This window comes from Ammospiza caudacuta, chromosome 3, assembly GCF_027887145.1.
Source record: "Ammospiza caudacuta isolate bAmmCau1 chromosome 3, bAmmCau1.pri, whole genome shotgun sequence".
NCBI classification, from domain to species: Eukaryota; Metazoa; Chordata; class Aves; order Passeriformes; family Passerellidae; genus Ammospiza; species Ammospiza caudacuta.
The window spans coordinates 115,833,252-115,854,981 of record NC_080595.1 but is presented as its reverse complement, the minus strand read 5'-3'; the positions used below and the strand labels follow the sequence as shown (position 1 = coordinate 115,854,981).

At 39.3% G+C, this 21,730-nt stretch overlaps 1 protein-coding gene across 2 annotated transcripts in view; it reads left to right on the top strand.

Annotated features, from left to right (window-relative positions):
* MSRA (methionine sulfoxide reductase A) overlaps window positions 1–21,730 on the top strand; it is a 240,447-nt gene that overhangs the window by 6,994 nt on the left and 211,723 nt on the right. The window contains exon 1 of one of the 2 annotated variants that reach the window (XM_058801817.1): window positions 10,483–10,887. The exons of the other annotated variant lie outside the window; for it this stretch is intronic. The gene's annotated coding sequence lies outside the window, so the exon portion shown is untranslated. Of the gene's footprint in view, window positions 1–10,482; window positions 10,888–21,730 lie in introns of those variants that run through there. 2 annotated transcript variants of the gene reach the window in all.

Below are 21,730 nucleotides of genomic sequence, written 5' to 3'. Positions count from 1 at the left end.
AACCGAAATGAGGGATGTGGGACTCCAGGGGCTCTCCAAAATGCAGTTTATTCTGTCTAAGAGGTTACAGCAGCCCAGGGTGGTGGGTGACAGAGCTGTGCCTACAGCTGTGCTCCAGCTGCAGGCAGGCCTGGAGACCCTTTGGTTTTGGTTACAGTGCATTCTATACTTTGCTGAGCATCTTAATACAGTAGAGCCAATCTATACCTTAACTATTATCTATAGCCTATCATAACTCCTGTAATTACCATATTCATGTTACTATTCTCCAGTCACTAAAAGTCAGTACATCACAGTTTAAGCTAGAAGTTGTTTTTCAGTTTTCTTGCAGTGAAAAATTCTGAGACCTTTTTTCTACTTGCAACATTTGCTGACTTGTTTGCCTGTGCTGTCTTTCTGCTCGGTAAAAACATCTTCTTGTTTGAGGTGGGTTTATCCTTTGCTCTAAGCCATAAAAACCCCTTCTAACTAACACACCCTTTGCCTCCTTGGTTATCCAGTGAGACTCAGCAATTCTTTTCTTCTATATCAAAACTTGCTTCCATCTCTATTCCTTCATCAGACTGTACATTTAAAAATCTTTCTGCTAAAGATACATATCTGTGAGACTTTCTTGTCAAACTTTCATCCTTCCCAACATCCTAGGATACATTTGGCTGCTTTGGCTGATTGTGTCCATTTATCTTTGGTGCAGGAATGACACTGCACTACACATTTAGGTAACGTTGTGCCCTGGATCCCACATGTTCCTCCATAATTAAATGAATGAATATCCCAGGTGCAAACATGGAATTAGGTTTCTGACTGCTTCTCTTTCCAGGGCAGGTAGGAGAGCGTGGGGCAGACTTTCCATTGCAGCAGGAACAGGGTGGGACAGAGCACTGGAAGGGGCTGGGTGGTGCTGCAGGAATATCCAGAGTTTGGCTGTCACAGGTAGAACAGGCACTGGTGCTTTTGGTTCATCAAATGACATTTAAATCAGGGAAATAGTGCCCAAAATGCTGTTTTCTTCCACTGGCTGCAGGAGGGTCCAGTGACCAGCTCACATGGAGGTGTCTGTGTGATAACCAACCACAGGCAGAGCCCTGGCTTTGCTATTAATGACCTGCCCATGTAGCTGATATTCAGTATAAAGCCTTTAATTTTTTAAAAATGTATTTATTACTCAGGGTCAAAAGCTATATTTTTATTTAACTCTCTACACCAAATACCAGTTCACAGAATCAAAGTTTATTTCATTATGTTCTTTAATTTTCCTGGTTCATACTCGTATACAATACTGGTAATAATTAATGAATTTCCAAAGTCAGGTTATCCAAATGAGAGTGAAGCTGTTTACACATGGAGCTGCAGAGGTGCAGCATCTTTAGTTCCTTCAGAACACACAAGGAGTAAATAATAAAACTCTTCACTTTAATTGATTTGAGAGAAGATAAGTGCAGAACAGTCCTTAAGGCAGATTTAAGGTAGCTTGATATTTCAGGTACTAATTCCTGTGTCTTAGTCTTTCTCTGTTTCTTTCATGTACAGTACTTCCTTTTGAATTTTTTCAGCTTTAAAAGCTTCTCTGGTTTAATTAATGTCTTCCTGTCAAATTTATACCTTCAAATTACAGTGGTGTACATTGCCTTAACTTCAGGTTTATGTACTTTTTATTGAATTTATTTTTATTTTGCAATCATTTAATTATTTGTTTTGTAATTTATTATGTGATAGGCATTGCTTTATCCTTCCGTGCTTATCTTTTAATTATTATGTATGGAATTTCTGTGATATGGATACATTTGATTATTGCACTTATTTTGTTGCAAATTTTTATGATAGGTATGAAACTTGCATTTAAATTTCCAGTACAATTAAAATAATGCACATAAGTAAGCCCTTAGTACAAATCAGATAAATAAAACCCATCACAATCCAGGGACGGTTATTGCAGTTTCTTATGTATTGCTTGTAGTTAATTCCTGTTGCATATAAGGCAAAATTGGAATTAGTGGAGATTGTTTGGGTCTTTATTTTGAAGATAAGATCTTATTTTCTGTTGAGAAATTTGGCCAGGCAGATGGTACCTATATTTTTACTGCAGTTTGGGCTTGGTTGGTCAGGAATTTGACTTTGTAGGAGAGCCTCCAGAGATGCTTTAAGGAATGCCCACATTTCAGGAATGGTTGAGAAGCAGGACTCCAGCAGAAATGAATTTTTTTAGTGTCCTCAAAGTGAGACAGAAATCCCTCATCTTGAGGACATTTGTTTAGACTTGAGGACTTTGGGGATAGGGATTTGGTGCCTGAGCCTCTGGCTCAAAACTTTTAGGAATCCAGTGAGGAATGAGCCGTGTTATGCAAGGGACAGACAGTGGAAATGTCTTTTGGTTTCTGACATTGCCCATCACCATTTGCAGGCTTGGAAATGTAGTTTTTGGTTCATCAAACATTCAGCTCCTGAAAATTTCATCCCAGAACTCCTAAAGTGGGAGCAGGATTTGAGGGAGTCTGGCGTTGATGAATTAACAGGATGAGGGAGGAGAGGGATGATTCCCTGGTGGGACTGGCATGGACTGGTACCTGTGTATGGCAGAATGAGATCTCAGGATGATCCAGGTTGGATCATTGAGATTGGGATCGGTAAATTGGCAGCTGATCTGCTCCTCTTGGAGAAAAAATGTTTGCTATCATCTGCTCCTCCCAAATGTTGACTTTACATTTTAAAAAAGGGCAAAATTCCAAGTCAAGGAATCAGTGGCTGATTTAGCAAACTGCAATAAGATTTCATGTATGATCATCAGAATGAAAATAAATGCACCAGAGATAACATGACAATATATGGGGTCTATGTGGACTATTTATATTTCTTCTTTTTTTTTGTTTATGTTCTTCCTTAAGGATTCTTCTTCTTACCCTAAACAAGGATATGCAAACCTTATTCTGTACTTACTGAGCTTGTCCTGGGGAGCAGCAGAGATAAAATCTCATGCTGAAGAGGTTGCACTTAGACAACTTCTAATAAAATAGAAGAAGTTTGCTTCATTTCAGTAGGATCTTGAGTGACAGTGTTCCAAGCTACCACTCAGAAAGGGAACAGGAAAAGGAAGAAATGAGCATGCAAACCAAATGTAGAGGGTGGATTCTTAAGCAGAATGTCCTGATATGTTCTAATATGTCTTTATATGAAGAAAAAAATACTCATAAGATGACTTGGAGATAAATTTATAGTTGGTTCTTAAGATATTAATTTGAGAAAGTCAGAACTTAGAGAAGATCCCTTTTTTAAAGAGTTTTAGGATGTTCTGACCCTCCACTTTGTTGTTAGCATTTTTCATAAATCCAGTCATGAATGGGTATAACTGCTCTGTAGTCCAGCTGCATCCTCTGGAATGGAGCAGCAAGACCAAGAGCCCGTCTGTTTGCCACATTCAGTTCTGAAGTTCTGCTTCTGAAAGATCTTCTCATGTTGTTGGCAGCTGAGCACAATTCCTGTTTAAAACCTGAGTTTTGAGCACTAAAGGGATTTGGAAGATGATCTCACACCTCGTATCTTCCTGTTGTGGTTTTAATGAATTTGTTCTCTTACTAGTTGTCTACATTTCTTGCTGTTTGATGTAACCTGGTCACTTGTGCCATTCTTAGCCATCAAACTGATTTTTAAATTACCTGAAAGATGCTGTCTTGTACTGGAGGAGGATCCCATCCCACTCAGGAAGAGCTGGATGCAGCCTAACGCTGCATTCCAGGGTGGGAATTGCAGATTCTTTCAGTGACTGTGAATGTGCCCCTGGCTGGGGACATGGAGATGATTCAGATCATCCTTAAATCCTTGGAGAGATCCTGGATATGTCCTTTCCTTGGTTAACCAGTACATTCCTCTGAAATTCCCAGAGGAATGTACTGGTTAACCAAGGAAAGGACATATCCAATGGTACCAAATACCAAATTTGGTACCACATATCCAAATTTGGTACCAAATATCAAATTTGGTACCATTCCCAGTTGACACTTGGGCACAACTTTGTGTTTTGGATGTTGTTGGCTGTGCCTGGGCAGGTGACACAAGTCCAGAGGATGGGATATGAAGAAGCCATCAGCAGGATTTGAGTGTCCCTCCATCCAGTCCTTGGTGGTGTGGAATTGCAGACTCCCACACTCCCACCCTTTTGCATCAACTCATTTCTCCTCAAGTCCTTGTTTAAGGAGTCATCTTCATGTTAAACATTCACACACCAATTAAAACCTACTCTGTGTTTGACTTAGTTCACAATAAGTAAAAGCAAACTTTTTAAATGAGAGGCAAAAAAGTCACCAAATGGGTATTTTATCCTTTTGGATACCTGTGCGCAGACATTCCTGGGTACTCCTGTTGTGAAAGTATTAAGTATAATGGAAGTGGAAAATGAGGAAAACCCAGCTCCCTCTGAGCTGATGGCTGGGTGAAGATGAGGAATTCTGAGATACTGATCCTGTTAGAACCATTTAAAATATTTAATTAGTGAAAATTCAGTTATTGAACACAATGCACTTTGTACCTGAATTTTACAATAAATCCCTTTATTAGTGCAAAACAAAGAATATGTTCTTATTCCTCATATCTGGAATTATGAGAGCCTAACTGGACCAAATTTTGGATGAATTCTCTTAGTTATTTGATTTTTTAGAATTTCCATTCTCATAATAATTGAAGATATTTGAGAATTTCTAGCCACAAGTCTATTTTCACTCCACCCAAGTTAACTGTAAATGGATTTTATTAAGAATAACTATTTCTACCTCAAGTTCTGTGCATTTATTTTTCGTATTGCAATCACTTTTTAAATGCCACTCATTCCTGCCTGTAACTGTTTTTCTCCTGAGAATTAAAAGGAGGTAATAAACAATGGTACCAATGGTATTTAAAAATCCATGTGACACTTTATATTGGAAGCGTTCTGGGTGGTACTGGATGGAGAGAATGGGAAAATATTTTAACCTAGGAATGCAAATTCTGTTTGGAAACCATCTGGTCTTAAAAGAACTGAAGAAGAGCACATTTAGTGGAGATTGACCCATGGATTTGGAATTTCAAATTGGGGTGGAATGCCAGCACATGATGAGCAGTTGAAGGATAATCCCACAGTGATTTTAGGAAGTTGTTGACAGCTTCCCATAGAGTTTGGTCTTGTCATTTATTCACTTTGCAAAGCTGGAGGACTCCACCCCACAGTGTGACAGTGCCAGCCCTAAACCCACCGGGCTCACGGATCCACTGCTTTGATTTTCACCTGGATTCTGCTGGAACTCTTCACTCCTGGGGCTAATGTTTTCCATGGCATGGGAAAGAACACAGTCAGGCATACATGATGTTGTCAAAATGATAAATGATAAGTGCATGTTGTAGGGGGGCAGCTGCCAGGAGGGCACAGCCCATCCTGGACCAGAATTAATTGGGTACGTGCAAAACTGTGCAAAACTGTGCAAAACTGTGCAAAACAAGCTGCCAAAGGTGGTCACTGTATTGACTGACCTTGGGAATCTGCAGGACTCAAGGCCCTTGCAGGTCTAGTCCTTAATTTTCCATTTTTTTCATGCATTTATAGGCCTTCATTCTTGTGTTCTTGTATTTTTTTTTTCATTTTATTTGGTTAATTCTTGAAATGTTGACTTCAGCTCTCACTGTCTTCCCTTGCCTCTTCTGGGTGGCTGCAATATTCCTTCTTTTTTTCCTTCTCTCAGTATTCCTTCTCATTTTATTGGTCTCTATGTAACAGCTACAGTCACTTATATGTTCTTAGAGCTTCCCCAGTGTTTGGATGTTTAATAACAAAACCCAGGAAAGTAGAGAGTCAATAGGAAATTCTTTGCCATCATCTCTGTATGAACAGCCCAGGTAAAAGGAGCCTTTTTCTATCACATGATGCACTTTCACCCTTCAATAATAAATCAGCAAAGCATCTGGCTCCAAAATTAGACTCCTAAAAACCTCTGGCTTGTCCTCAGAGGCATTGGCTTCACTTATCTCTAATGGAAATGCCCACAGATGATAACAGGAGTGTGGTAGCAGAAAGACTGATAGAGTTAGCCCTGATATACCAGATATTCCAATGTGTTTGTTTTTAAAATAAAATATTTTGGGGACCATCACAGCCAGACTGACCTCGTGTCATGTGGTCTGAATGAAGCATTACACAGCTTTCATTGGTCCATGACACTGAGGTGTCCAGCAAGGAAGAGAAAAATGGAAATAAAAGCTATACCTGACATTTGAAAGTAACATTTTGGGGTTGTATTCCAAACAGAACAGCTTAAATTAATGAGTTACTTTTATTCTGAAGTTTTCCACTTGGGAGGAGGGAAATCATTCTCAGTTCACAGGTGCACAGGGGAGGTGTCCCGGTGTACCACACTGGGGAGACACAGAGGCATTTGAGAGAGATGGAAAAATACCTTGATAAAAGGGAATGTGATGACATCAGGAGGCTTTCACTGGGAGAATTTTAAATGAACAAATTCCAGGGGCATGAAGGGAAAACTGCATAAAAGATCACAGAATCATTAAGGTTGGAAAAGAGCTCTAAGATCATCAAGTCCAAGATGGAAAAAAATTTTGAAGTAAATGATGACCAAGGCACAGATCAATATTAATTTTTTCCTAATTCTTCAAAGAAAGACCAGTGATGGCTAGGATACTGCAAAAGGACAAATTTGGGGATTTTTCTCTGAACATGGGGATATAGATGGTGTTGAAGGACAGAGCTTCATGTGGTTCTGTAATAGTAAACATCAAAGGTGGTCAAATTTGGACGGGAGATGGATAAGAAAATACTTGGAATGATGAGGAATTTGACTCTTTCCATTTTTTGTGCATTGGAAGAGAATAACATCAAAGAAACATCAGTAGGACACCTAGAGAGGGGAGAATGCTCAGGAGAAGCATGTGAGGGTAGAAAAGCACTTTATGGAGCCACTAATACAGAACCTGGTGTCAGGTCCAGTTATCTGGAAGCTGAGTACTGGATTAGTGCAGCCTTCCAAGGAAAAATCCATTGACTTTGTGCAGGAAGGAAAGGAAATTTCAAGGAAAGGAAATTTCAAGGAAATTTAAAGGAAATGAAATTTCGAGGAAAGGAAAGGAAGGGAAGGGAAGGAAAGGAAAGGAAAGGAAAGGAAAGGAAAGGAAAGGAAAGGAAAGGAAAGGAAAGGAAAGGAAAGGAAAGGAAAGGAAAGGAAAGGAAAGGAAAGGAAAGGAAAGGAAAGGAAAGGGGAAAGGAAAGGGCTGACTTCAGAATTGTGGAGACAACAAGAAGAAGAGCAAACTGGAGAAACTGAAGGGGGAGCACAGTGAAAAGCAGGCAGAAAACATGGAAAAAGGGCCCAAAACAAGGTGTGGAGAAAGTTTTATGTTTTCTTCCTGTCTGGAGGTTACTGAACACTCAATTCATTGGGCTGGAAACTTCACTTCTTATGTGAAGGAGGAGAAGTGAAGGAGGAGAAATGAGTTCCATTGAGAGATATCAACACCTTGGACTGGAGGATGCATCTTGGAAGGTGTCACAGAGGAGCTGGAAGCAATTCCAGTGGACTGGTGCAGCTGGAGTCCTTAAGAGGAAAAAGAGAATTAAGAGAGCTGCAGTAAAATACACCTTAGACAAAAGGCTTTAAGGTAGGAAGAGTGGACTCCTTCCTGCACATGTAATCCACTTTTGCTGGATCCACTGCCTTTGGAGCAGTATTTTGAGGGATAAAATAAGGATCTTCATCCTGTTAGCAAATTCTTTTCAGGAAAACATTTGGCTGCTCAGGGAATATATTTGTTTTTACTCCCTTAAATTTCACTAAGAGTAATGAAGGAATAGTTAAAATAGTTCATGTCTATTGGAATTTTTTATATATTTTTAGTATTGCTGAAGTCCCCTGTTGTCAGTATGTACATTTTTTGAAGGAAAACTAATTAAAAGCTGTGCATTTAATAGTGACTGCTGCAGTGGTGTAGCCTTTCAGAGTTAATTCCACTCTCAATAATTTCCATGAGATCTTTCTGTTCCTGTGTTGATGCTTGATGGACTTTCAGTAAAGGCAAAGCCACACATTAGATTTTGCTGTCAAGTGCACAAAGAAAAGAAATAGAAAGATTATACACAGGTTTTTTTCCCAAGTTGGCCCTGTCATGAGGATGCAAGGTGCAAATGGAAATGAGAGTGTGTGCAATATTTTGAGGCAGAAAGGTGATTTTTACGTTGATGGTGTTTCTTCTGGAGTTGGTAGCCTAATGGGAGAAATATGGATGGGTCTGTTACAGTCACACAGGGGGAACCTTGTGTGGATGTCTGAGGTCTGAAGGGCAGAGAATGAACCTGTTTTTATTTAAAAAAAACATTAGATAAGGTCACCCAATCTCTGACAGAACAGAACCTTTAGAAACAGAGAGGGATTTCCTTGGATACTGGGGGAAGAAATTGTTCCTGTGAGGGTGGGGAGGCCCTGGCACAGGGTGCCCAGAGAAGCTGTGGCTGCCCCTGGATCCCTGGAAGTGTCCAAGGCCAGGTTAGACAGGGCTTGGAGCAACCTGGGATGGTGCAAGGCGTCCCTGGCCATGGCAGGGGGTAGAACTGGATGGTCTTTAGTGTCCTACCCAAACCATTCTATGATCCTGTGAACTTCTGAGACTCTCTGTTGAATAAACTTAGAAAATTAAACATTTCAGGAAGGTTTTTTCCCTCAGAATATTCTATTTAGCTCATTAATGTAATGCATGTATTTTAAAAAGTTGGCATTTTGCCTTGGCAAATAGCTTGAAGATAAAAGAAAGTTTATTCCTGTAATTTTCCTCACATGAATTCTTGTCATTTAGAATATCTTGAATGAAGTTCCAAATATAATTTTCTATCCTTTAAGTCTTGCAACACATCAGAAAATTTCCCACCAGAGTTGACTGTTAATGCTGAGCCATTTCTGCTCTGATTGCCACAAGAACTTGAGCTGTTGAATTAACAGATTACATCATTGGATCTATGGATGTGGGGAGATTTTTTGTGTGTGAGCTGGGATCCGATTTCTTATTAATTTTCAGCTGATTTTTAATAATGGTGGAACTGAGAAGACTGGTTGTTTTCAAGCTGGAGTTCGGATAAAGTTAAAACGTGCGTGACTTTCTGAGTGTGATCTTAATTCAAATCTATAAGTCTCCTGCTCCTGGCACCTTCCCATGATTCTGGGGAGGAGAGAATGAAAACACATTATTTTAAGGAGTATTTGGTGCTTATTAAAATTACACATAACGCCCGCCTTCCAAAGAGTCTTGATTTACTGCAGGTTGTTCATGTGTCGCATGCGGACATTTTTAGCGAGCAGATTTCTTATCCCTGCGAGAACAGGGAATGGCTTCCAGTGCTCCACGATCCCCGGAGCACAAACGTTGCATCCATTGTAAAAGGTAGGCAACCATGAAATCTATAAAGCCGATTTGGCAGGAGAAGCTGCTGTTGGTGCCAAGATTTGGTTACTGACCCACAGTTTCCTGTTTGGAAATCTATTAATTGATTCGCAAAGAGCATCTTTTTGGAAAACAAGGATTCAGACAGGCTGGCACAGGCTGGAGCTCCGCCAAGACTGCTCGGGAAGGTTGCCATGCTGGGAGCGAGCGAGCGAGAGAGCGAGAGAGCGAGCGAGGCGAGGGAAGAAAAAAAGGCAAGACTTGGCACGGCTCAGTCAAATCAGCTTCTTTTGTCTGCTGTCTCGGCTTGAGCTTCGCGAAAGAAAACCGTCCTGGGGTACAGAAAAACTCACAACTTTTTTTTTTGGTTTTCAAACTTCCGTCGCTTTTTAAGTCTCTTGGGCTCTTGGGAAGTGGTGGTGACATTAAATGACGTCCAGTTAGCAGTGAGCAGAGAAATAAAAGCTTTTAATGGAGCCTTCACAATGTCAGTTTGTACATATGGGAAATACGATATTTGGTGATTTTTTATTTTTTTTTTCCCTATGTCTGATTAAACTGTAAGGGAGCCGAGTAACTTGGAAGATTGCAGAGGGAATGTGTAAATAAAAGGGAGAATTTTCATTTTTTTGCAGCAAAACAAAAACTTTTCATCGACACAAACATGCTTTAAAACCGAACCTGACCTCCTTCGGAATACATTCGGAACGGGAATTCCGGCGTTTCTCTCGAAAGAAACGAACTTTTAATGGAACCTCCTTAAAGATTTCATCTGACCCAGCAGTGAAGTAAGAGTAGAGGGAAAGTTGTGACTTCAATAGAAAAGTGAGTACGTTCTTAAAGCCACAACGTTTGTTTTTGCTGCTTGGTGCTGTCCTGGCTCCATGTCCCAGCCTTTGGGGACAAACCTGAAGACCCAGCAGGACACGCCGAAGATACCCAGGCTGTGCCTGAAGGGCAAAATCAGAGCATGGTTATTCTGCTCCTGCTCTCAAACATTCCCTTCAGTGCATCTTCCTAGAGAGCCTCTGGAATCGCTGAATTTTCTACTTTTAGAAGCAACAAGAGATGGAAAAATATCAGCTGCTGCCAAGTGAGGGATGTTTGAAGATGACACGGTTGATGGCACTGGATACGGAAACTTCAGTTTGTAGTTACAGGACCTGTTTGCTGCAAACAGTGAAAAAAATCTGCTCTTTTCTCAGGAATTAAAAGAAAATGGACTAAAAAAGTCAGTGATGGCTGAAGCGTGGACGCTTTACCATTTCAAGAAAATGAAGGACCTAAAAGTCCATTGTTTTCTCCAAAGGTGCCTGGTTTTTCAGGGAGAGAGGTACTTGCCTTCTGATTTCCTGGGAGCAAATATGATCACACTGCCTATTAGGCCTGGATGTGCTGGGATTATCCTCCTGCTGCTGTGACAATCAGCATTATTATTTCAGGGAGTAACTGTAAACTGTAGATTTTTATGGATCGGCTTCGCTTGGAGTAAGTATTACCCTGTCCTTAAAAACTGGATTGTTCAGCCTGAGATGTGCAATTCCTGGCATGCTGCACAAGTGCATTTCCCTCATTCTTCCCTGCTGAAGGGAAGAAACAACATTAATGGAAAGGTTTTTAATAGGAATGTGTTTGTGTTTTAACTGTTGCATTTGGATTATGAGACTGCTAAAATTAACTGGCCTTTTTGATGATGTCAAAAACTTGGGTTACTTAATATTACATTAAATTGGTTTCTTAGCAAGATCTGTCTGATTTTTTTACTACATCAGTGAGCCTTTTGAAAGATGCTGTAGTTAAACAGTGGGTAAGATGCTGTTGTGATTAATATTTGGTGCACTGAAACATTTTAATAGGGTTTCTTAGGGAGTTTTGAAGGAAAAAATTCTATTCTTCTGCCTTTCTAAATCCTTAAAAGATATCCTCAGCAGCTCAGTGTGGGAATAGGTGTGCCGTGGGGGATTTCAAATGGATCCTGGGTGGAAGGGGAGTGTTTGGAGGAGTTGAGTTCTGCTCTCTGTGTGGTTCTTGTCTGTTGTTCCTGCGCAGGCATTGCCATGGGATGTGCCTGGGGACACGGGGATGTGCTGGGCTGAGTTTGCATCACAACAGTGCCCTAAGTTTGCCTGTCCGTGGGGAATTCTGGAAGGAATTCTCATTATTCCTCAGAAATCCTGTGCAGTCTCTCAAAGCATTTGCTGTTTTCTTTAATTGTGGCATTCCAAACCAAATCTTTACTGGGTGCCCCTCTTAAAACTCAGAAAACAACAGAAAACATTTATGGTGCTGCCTCTAAGGGAAATAATAAAATGACCATTGCATTTCTAAGTGATACATTAAAATAACTGTATTTCTCTCCCAAGTACCTACATACTTTCATAAATTCAGGTTTTAGACATGACATGATCAACATGTGGGCGCTTGCAGTGCATTTATAAAGAGAAATATTTGTACAAATATTTCAACATCTGTGTTCACTGAAGTTATTTTGAAGTTGTTCCTACAATGCTGGAAACACTGTTCATCTCTCAAATATCTCGTCAGTACATTTTGGGTTCCTAAATGAGATACACATCACTGCACATTTCTTTTGGCCTACATAATAAAATATTTTTCTTCCTGATGAACTCTTTGATTTTGAAAGTTCATCTAAGTGCTAAGTTTTTGGAAAATATCCCAACTTGGTAATTTAAAAATGAAATTGGAATAGCAAGGCTTAAATGGTTGGAACCTGAACAGTGGTTGGATTGCATGCAAATGGAATTTCTGGTGTAATTTGACATGGTTTATTGTATTTATGTATTTTCTTTATCAGCTGGACTTTTCTGGATACTTTAATCTGATTATTCATTGCCACCATTCATCTATGATCCTTAATTATTGGATAGGTTTAATAACTTCATAAATTAACAATTTGTGTTTAATTCTTAATGAATCATTAACATCTATTTTAGATTGGATTGTACAGTTCCTTAACGTGGCATATTTCAGTGTGGAGGTGAGGGTTGGTGGTTGGGGTTTAACTTCATTTTTGTTATTAAATCACAGATCATATTTCACATTAGAGCATCACATTTGATACTGTGATGGGCCAATGTCTGATTTCACTTGTGGTGATTAATAGGACATAAACAAGGTTTACTCTCCTGTTTTAATTAGTGTCAAAGTAGTTTGAGATCAAAATGGGCCTGGAATGGGCTTAGTTTGTGCCTTTTATATTGATATATCAAAGCATTTTAAAAAATCAGCGCTTACTCTGAACCCCTGCGGTTATTGGCCAAGGAAGAGATGAACAATTCTCAGTATGACTGTGGATTCTCCCTAAAAATGGTTGTAGGACAACAATACAAATGTTAAAATGCAGTTTATAGAGGTTTGGGGTGTTATTTTGCCTTCCTATAGCCATGGGAGGTTATCTTGAGATTCTGCATATGGTACAACTCCATGTGCTGATGTGTCCTCAGCATCTATAACAATATTTAAAAAAATTTTTAAAATTATATTTGATGTATATATTTTAAGGCTCTTTCCATTTACCATTTATTCTTTACCATTAATCCAGAATAATTGCTTATTTTGTAGTCCACCATTCCAAGGTGTTTCCTCTTGGCACAGTGGGATTGTCTTGGGTGGAATTCCACTTCTTTATTCCATATAAGCCACAGTCTTTATCCATGCCACAAAAAATTTGAGCAAAGTCAATATTATTTCATGCACTGTAACTCTGAAAATGTCATTTAAGTGAGTTGAGTAACTCTTGTAGTCATTGTGGAGGCATAAACACCTTTAGGAGATGATTTGGGATGTTGTCCTATCAGTCCTGTGAGTCACTCTCTTTATTGACCATAAATAATTGGAAAATAGAAGAAAAAATGGTGAGAATATAAAAATATTAATTTGTAGTAATTTTAAGTTATATTGTCATATATTTATAGATGAGAAATAGTTGTTTAGGATCTGACTGATTCTGATAATTTTCCTAATTAAATTTTTAAAGAAATAGTAGAAGCTTTTACTGTTAATAATTATGGACATCAATGTTTTTACTATTTTTCTTTATAAATAAGTTATGCCCAGTGTACATCTGTTCCTCTGAGAATACAGCAGTTTTTCCATATTTATTGGATGCTATGGAATTGTAAAAGTTTTTAGGGATAAATCATAGGTCATACAAAAAATTCCGATTATTGTCTTTCCTTTACATTTGTTTAATCACCTATCTTTGCTAAGTTTGCCAGGATCGGGTAGAATCTTTGTGTCATATTTTCTCCTGTTTGCTGCTGACCTCTTCAGCCTGTGTCCAATTCTGGTTTATCTGAAGTTACAGCTTCTGTACTATCAAATTTTGGGGTTTTAGGACGGGAAATGCAAAGTGTTTGCAGCACTGTTTGCTCTGTGTACTCTTATTTTATTAATCAGCAGATTAATAGAAGAGAAATCAGGGAATATCCAGTCCCTGATCTTGAGCAGGGACACCTTCCATCCACTATTCCAGATTGCTCCAAGTCCCCTCCAGCCTGGCCTTGGACATTTCCAGGGATGGGACATCCAGCAGCTCCCTGGTCCATGGCTGATGGTTCAGACACTTTCAGATCCACAGTTTAGGAATTAATCACATCCCAAGAAAAGTGTCTCCCTCATACGGACACAACACTTCTACTGAATGCCAGAGGAAACTGGAATGGTTTGGTTGAGTTCACTAAACTATGATGAAAAGATCTTCCATGTAAATTAATATATAAAGGATAAGAGAAGAAGCATGAAAAAAACATTGTGTTTTTTTTCTCTGCTAAATTACATCAAAGTTGAAAATTTCTTTGACCATCTTCTTGGATAATGCATGTAAGAGTTCCTTCTTTTTTTCTGACACATAACAAGGGTTTAGTCCTTGTTCTCCAAATGCAACTTCGGATTTCAGCACCGAGAAGTTTCCATTGTATTGATTTTTCCATGCAAACCTTCATCCCTTTTACGCCTCAGCACAACACCAAGTGTGCAGTGTAAGAGGAAACTCAGAGTAAAAGTGCTTTGCTCCATGAAAGATTTCTGTGTGGTTTTGTTTTGGAAGCCCCAGAGCTGTGTTTTTTCCAGTCCTACAGATAGGAATAGGAATAAAGTCTTTTCTTGTTCATCTAATGCACAGCAAGTAAAAACTAAGAACTCTACAGACAGTACAGCGTTAATTAAGAAGATTCAAATTTTCATTTTCCACAGGCAGTGATTTTGGTAATAAAAATTCCATTCCAGATTAAAGCACCTGCAGAGGCTTTGGAGAGGATAGACTGTGAGAAAATGTGTAGGTTCAGGAAGAGCATACTCAGAAAAATCTCAATTTGTTTTGACCTGTTTTGGTAGAAATGGAGAAATGGTTGAACATGGTAAGTTGGGAAGTTTTGCACTGATTTTATCCACTGATAAAATCTTCTCCAAGGCATTTGTAGCCTCCTCTTGTTTTTGGCAGTTTTCCCATTTTTAAGACCAGCCTGGTGTTTGCCCATGGGTTTCCAATATAATCTGTTCCCAGCTGGAGAGAGTTGTGTTGGTCTGTCCTTGGCTGTGAAATCTTTGTTCGTTGTCCATTTTCTTTCTGAAAAATAGAGGTGGGAAGGCAGGAAGGACTTCAAGGAAAGAGAGGATCTCTTCTTTACTTGATTAAGGTTTGTTGCGTTCATTGACGTGATGGAATCAGGAAGTGAGGAATCATTTGGGTTAAAAAGGGACCTTAAACTGATCCAGTGTCACCCTTGCCATGGGCAGGGACACTTTCCACTATCCCAGGTGGCTGCAAGCCCTGTCCAGCCTGGCCTTGGACACTTCCAGGGATCCAGGGGCAGCCCCAGCTGCTCTGGGCACCTGTGCCAGGGCCCCACCCTGTCAGGGAACAATTCCTTCCCTCTATTTAATCTAAATCCACCCTTTTTTCGTTTAAAGCCATTTCTCCTTGTCCTAATGGCTTTATTACCTACCTTTTATATGGCTTTTGTTTATATCTATGGCTTTATATTTATATTTTATAAGACTTTCCATTAGTTGTTCACAGTTGTGATGCATTTCAAGGGCTTGAGATGTTTTGTTCTGCTGCCATTACACTTCTGGCTCTACTTTTCTGTTTTTGTGCACCCAGTGTAAGAACTTCATATAAATGAGTTTTTGTAATGTCTGCTGTATTTATTTTTTTAAGCTATGATTAAACTGGTAAACTCGTAGTGTTGGTATAATTTTGCATTTAAGATACATTCTGCTGTTGCAATAAACCCCATTGTCCCAGCATAATGCTTTTCCTTTCATATGGATACATGCTGCAGTACATAATTCTTTCTCTTTGGTAGAAATTTATCTGAAAAGGAACTGTTAAAAGCCAGTATATTTGTAGTGAATGAAGCAGTTTTAGCAGAGAGAACAATGTGGTTCCTGCAACACTGTCTCACTGTGTCCTCTTGAAAATTGCTGTGGTGCAGGAGACTGTTGTGGCACTTATTTTTATAGTTGGGAAACATTATTCTTGTTATTTAATTCAGCTGCTGACATAATGAGTGCTCAGCTGTAATGAATATTTGATGTGTTTATGCTAATGTAAAGGCCCAACTATTGCTAGTTCTCTCCAACCTTTCTAACTTTTTAGGCAACAATTTTAAGAGTGATGCACTTTGCCCAATGTGTCTTGATGAAAAGGGAGAATTTTTTTATGGACGCTCAATTAACAACTTATAAATTCATTTTCTTGTGGTCTTAGCTGTTACTCTGTAAGATTTTTAACTTGAAATGGTCTCTTTAGACTCTCATGAGAGAATTGGCCAGGATCAGGATCTGCAGTGTGGATGTGTGGGACTCATTACTCCTGTTTTGCCTCAGAGTCAGCAGCCAGAGCTGGGCCCTTCTGGTCATTATCTAATTCCAAGCTGTTGGAGCTGCAGGTGGAATAGTTCCCAGTAAAACACAGAATCTTCTAAATAATTTTCTCCTAAAAGCAGCATAAAAAGACACAGACATGTTTGAAAGATTGGAGACAAGAGGACAAAGATGTTCCAGTGGCTGAAGGCCCTCTGCTGTGGAGCCAGGCTGGGAGAGCTGGGGGTGCTCACCTGGAGAAGAGAAGGATCCAGGGAGAGCTCAGAGCCCCTTCCAGGGCCTAAAGGGGGTCCAGGAGAGCTGGAGAGGGACTGGGGACAAGAGATGGAGGGACAGGACACAGGGAATGGCTCCCACTGCCAGAAGGCAGGGATGGATGGGATATTGGGAAGGAATTCCTGGCTGTGAGGGTGGTGAGGCCCTGGCACAGGGTGCCCAGAGGAGCTGTGGCTGCCCCTGGATCCCTGGAAGTGTCCAAGTCCACTTGAATGGGTTTGGAGCAACCTGGGATAATGAAAAATGTCCCTGCCCGTGGCAGGGGGTGGGCCTTTCAGGTCTCTCCTGACCCAAACCATTCTAGGATTTTTTCATCCAGCAGTGTCTCTGGATTTTATGACCTTGTAGTGCCACAAAGTTCATTATGCTCTGATCACTCTTTGTGAACTTTTAGGATTTTTTCTTCCTCTACTTTTTTTACTTTTAAAAAGGGAAGTGTTTTCTGTGCTCTGTTATCCTTTTTTCACATGAAACTTGTGTGTCCCTTGCATGACAAATGTCCTCAGAATTGTCATTATCACAATCTCAGTGCTCCTGGCTGCAGACGTCCCCTCTGAGCTGTCTGTGAAATGTGAATTTTGTCTGTGGTATTTCCTCTCACCTGTTCCATCCTCTGGGATCAGGCACCTCCCTGGTTCATGTCTGATGGTTCAGACACTTCCAGATCCACATTTTAGGAATTAATCACATCCCAAGAAGAGTGTTTCCCTCATACGGACACAACACTTTTACTGAATGCCAGAGGCAACTGGAATGGTTTGGTTGAGTTCACTAAACTACAATGAAAAGATCTTCCATATAAATGAATATTAAAAGAATAAGAGAAGAAGCATGATAAAAACATTGTTTTTTTCTCTGCTAAATTGCATCAAAGTGGAAAATTTTTTGACTGTAGTGGCACAATCCCACTGGCAGGAATTATGCCTGATATTACTGGAAAACATTCCTGACTGTGTCTCATTGTGAAAGGGCACAGCCCCTGGAGTGGTCAGGCTTGGATTTCTTTGTGGCTTCCTTTGCAAGGAACTCATTGAAACAAATCTTTTGGGTATTCAGCAGCCACAGGTAGTTTAAAATTGAAAAAAAAAAAAATTAACATAATGAGACAGTGAGAAAAATGCAAAAAACTACAAAAGTAGGAGGAAGGAAACCAAGTAAAGAAAGGAGGGATGAGAAAAATGCTTTTAGGTGTAGTCTTGCCAAGAAGTGACTCCAGACAAGTTTACATGGTCACTTTTCTTTTGATGTTAGGAACAGAAATCTGTTGGTTACACAGAGTTCTTTTACTCTGCAGCATTGATTTTCCTTGCCCTCCATGCTTTGTAGCAAATGACCAACCTCCTGTGCTGGCAGGGAAAGAGTTTTAACTTTGTCCTGTGTTCCTGGGGTATGAGGGAACAGAGCCATTAAATTAATTTAATTTTGGACAGCTTATTAAGAGTCAGTAATCCTATTGTATTATGGCTGCATGTCACTTGAAGCTATTTGCACTCTCTACTTGCTTGGAATTTTTTAGCATATTTGGATTTTTCTTTATGTTCAAGAAATTTTTCTTTCCTTTGTTTTTGGGTAACTGCAATGTCTTTATATGCATTTTTAAAAATTATTCTTAGCTTACTGGTGTGTTTTATTAAACTTAATCTTTCATGTAGAAGATTTTTTAATGATGAGAGGGGTGTGTATGCATCTATACAATATGTATATGTATATGTATATGTATATGTATATGTATATGTATATGTATATGTATATGTATATCTATATCTATATCTATATATCTATATCTATATCTATATCTATATCTATATCTGTGTAGTAATAGACTTTTTGCCTGTGTTTTTCTTTGAGATAATCAAACCATTTACATTTTTGCATTATAATCGGGAATCGTAAAGTTTGTTTAAAGATTTTTTTGTTTTTCTCATAATTTTTCCAAATATTCTGGTGTTCAACTCAGTTTGTACACCTGCTTCGGTTTGAGTTTCTGGGTGACATTTAGACCAAAAACTCTGTAATTATTTACTAGCAAATAATTCCAATTTCACTTATAATAGTTAAAAATAAACCAAGGAAATGTGTAAAGTCCTTGTCTGCCCACCCTGTAGTGAAGCATTTCCTTAAAAGCCTGTGGTGGGAGCTGCAGTTTCTCATGTTGCCTCAAATACACAGGTTTTTTTTTGTTACAAGTCATTTTTATGTGTAAAAAGTTTATAGATTTAGGTAGTGAAAGCAGTTATTAGATTTAAAAAGTGCCTTTGGGCTTCAGGCTGGCTTTTGTTTAATGCTGCAGCGAGGGACATGCTGATCCTTCACTCACCTTTCTGAGGGACGCGTGAAAATAAAATAAAATAAAATAAAATAAAATAAAATAAAATAAAATAAAATAAAATAAAATATGTCATTTGTGTGTCTCAGGATGAGACCGGGAGGCTTGTGTGACCCATAAGTCAAAAATACCTGATGGAAAACTTGGAGTGTGCTTCCTGTGATCCTAAAAGCATTCATGAACCGAAAGGCAGAACCTCCACTGGTCTTTCTGCTGCGTTGGAGGGCTCCTACACAATTTGCTTCATTTGGGATTTCTGCTGGAGTCGCCTGAGTTTTCTCCTGCCACTTTCTGTCCAGATGTGGTCTTTTGTCTTCCTAGATCAGACACTCACATCTCAAAGTTCTTTTCCTTAAGGATCCTCTAGAGATGGCAGCAGCATGGAGAATTCCTTCCTGTTACTGGGAAGCTGTGAGGCTTTGCTGTGAATATGGAGAAATTCTTCCTTGTGAGGGTGGGGAGCTTGCCCAGAGAAGCTGTGGCTGCCCCTGGATCCCTGGAAGTGTCCAAGGCCAACTTGGAGATGGGACTTGGAGCAACCTGGGATGGTGGAAGGTGTCCCTGCCCATGGCAGGAGGTGGGTTTGGATGATCTTTGAGGTCCCTTCCACCCCAAACCATTCCATGATGCTCCACCCCAAAGAGATGCTGCAATTACAGAAGGGGGAACTGAGACATTGAATGCAGTTGATGAAAATGTTCCCATCTTTTCCTGCAAATAAACTACACTTGATGTATTAAAAAAACCCCAGATCCTGGCTCCTTAATGAGAAAATAAATGATACAAAAAAGAATTTTCCTCACTCCTGTGGGTGCTCAGAAAAGGACTTCAAATTTCTTGTCAGAGATACACCTGAAAATAAAGCTTTGTATGGATCACCTGCGGATCCCATATTCCAGGCTGCAATTCCTAGTTTGGGAATCATACTTTGGGAGCAGTTAGAGGAATATCCTTCTCCAGTAACTCAATATAATGTGCAATGGCTGTAATATTGATAGAAAGGCTCTCTTAGATTATCCTTTAAATAGTTTTATTCATAACCTATGAATACTGCTTAGCAGTTTCAGATAAAATTGGCTTTGTATGAAATTGAAGAGCCTGGAGAAAATGTTCTTTGTTGTTAACTCCCTTTTGGCTGAGTCAAAACTTGAACCTCACTCAGGTTGTACTGAGATTGGACTGGACCGGTGGGACTTGAGCATTTGCTATCCCCACACAGCTTCTGTCTGAATTACATAAAACTTGAGCTTTTACAAATTTGTTTTGTTTGCCAGTAAGTGAAATTAAACCCTTCTTCTCCCCTTCCCACCTGGGAAGTGTCACCTTCTTTATCTGATGATTTTTTTTTTTTGCTCAAGCAGTTGCAGATTCCAAAGTCTGAGTGCCTTTAATGGGATGGCTTAAGCTTAAGTGGTCATAAAGATGATTACAGATATTTTGTGTAGCTAAAACATTGTGAAACCAAGCTGTCATTTTGCCATTGGTGTCAGCAGCTATTCCAAAGAGACATTCCTGAAGCAGTTGGAACCCTGTGAGTTCCATGCCTTAGGTGGCAGGAAGAGGCTTCCAGGGCTTCCCAGATTTAATTCCTGCGCTGTGACAAAATATTTGAAGCACATATGTTGAAAGTGGCTTTCACAGCCTGTATTTGGGCTTTGATTTTATTGGACGGTGTGTGAGACTGCTCCTTTGGAAAATCAGGCTCCTCTAATTACGTAGGTAACATATTTTAAAATGTTAGAGTCTGCCTATGAATCATTTCTCTCCCATTATTAGAGGCGACATTTCCATTTAATTTCCCAGTGGGATTCCATTGAATGTTTTCAAAACAGCATCAGTCGAAATCATATTTGTTTTGCTTGTTTGCCTTTACAAAGAATTTTTTTTATGAGAGGAGTTGCAAAGTTTTTCAAATGGAAGAAAGAAGAGTTTTTAGACAGGAAATATTTGTAAAACTTGCACTTGTTATTTTCTTTCAAATTCAGTACCTTGAATAGATGTCAGACTAGTGAGGCAGCTGGGACATGTCTAAATATTCTCAGAAACCAAGAATTAGGGAGTCTGCTGAATTTTCTTATTTTGATCCTGTTCTCATTGAGTGAATTGTGCATATTTAGTGCTGTGAATGGGGCTGGTGCTTTGCTTTTAATTCACACGTGAAGAATTTAGCCCATCCTTGGAGTATTCAGTATATTCTGACCAGGAATATTTTTTTCAGCTGGTATATTGAATTTTTGTTGCATTACTGCTCTGATGGGACATACACAGGCTGTCCTGGATATGCTTGTTCTAAATAAAAGTGATTTTTGACCCTGAGCACACGTGGAGTTGTCACAGGTCAAGGCAGGGTTCAGCCAAGGGGACAAGACTCTGTGTTCTCAAAAAAAAAAATCTTATTTTTAGTATAGGACAAAGGCTAATTGTGGCTTGAATTTTATTAGCTGTTACTAATAAAATTCCAGGTGATATTTGAGTCTATGCCTTGTTTTGGGGTTGGTGTATCAAATATAAAGTGAAACTGAAATGTTATAAAAAATTGTAAATAAAGAAAAATGCTTCTGCTTTTCATAGAGTGGGAAAAGGGAGGGAACAAACAGAGAGGGGAAACAACATGTGGAGAATAAGAGAGACATAAAATCTTAGTATGCTGCTTATTAATAGGATTTATTGCTGCTATTTGTAATAACCCTGATTGAAAGCATTTCTTTAACATCGTGTGCTTGGTATTTTCCAGGAAATTAGAACAAAACATTAAATGTGTTGCTTTCTACCCCATGTCTCCTTTCCCTTCCCCTGATCTTTTTTACTTGGGAGGTTTTAAACATTTATGGGGGAAAACCATTTTAGAAAGGGCATGTAGCACCAAGGTAATAATCACAG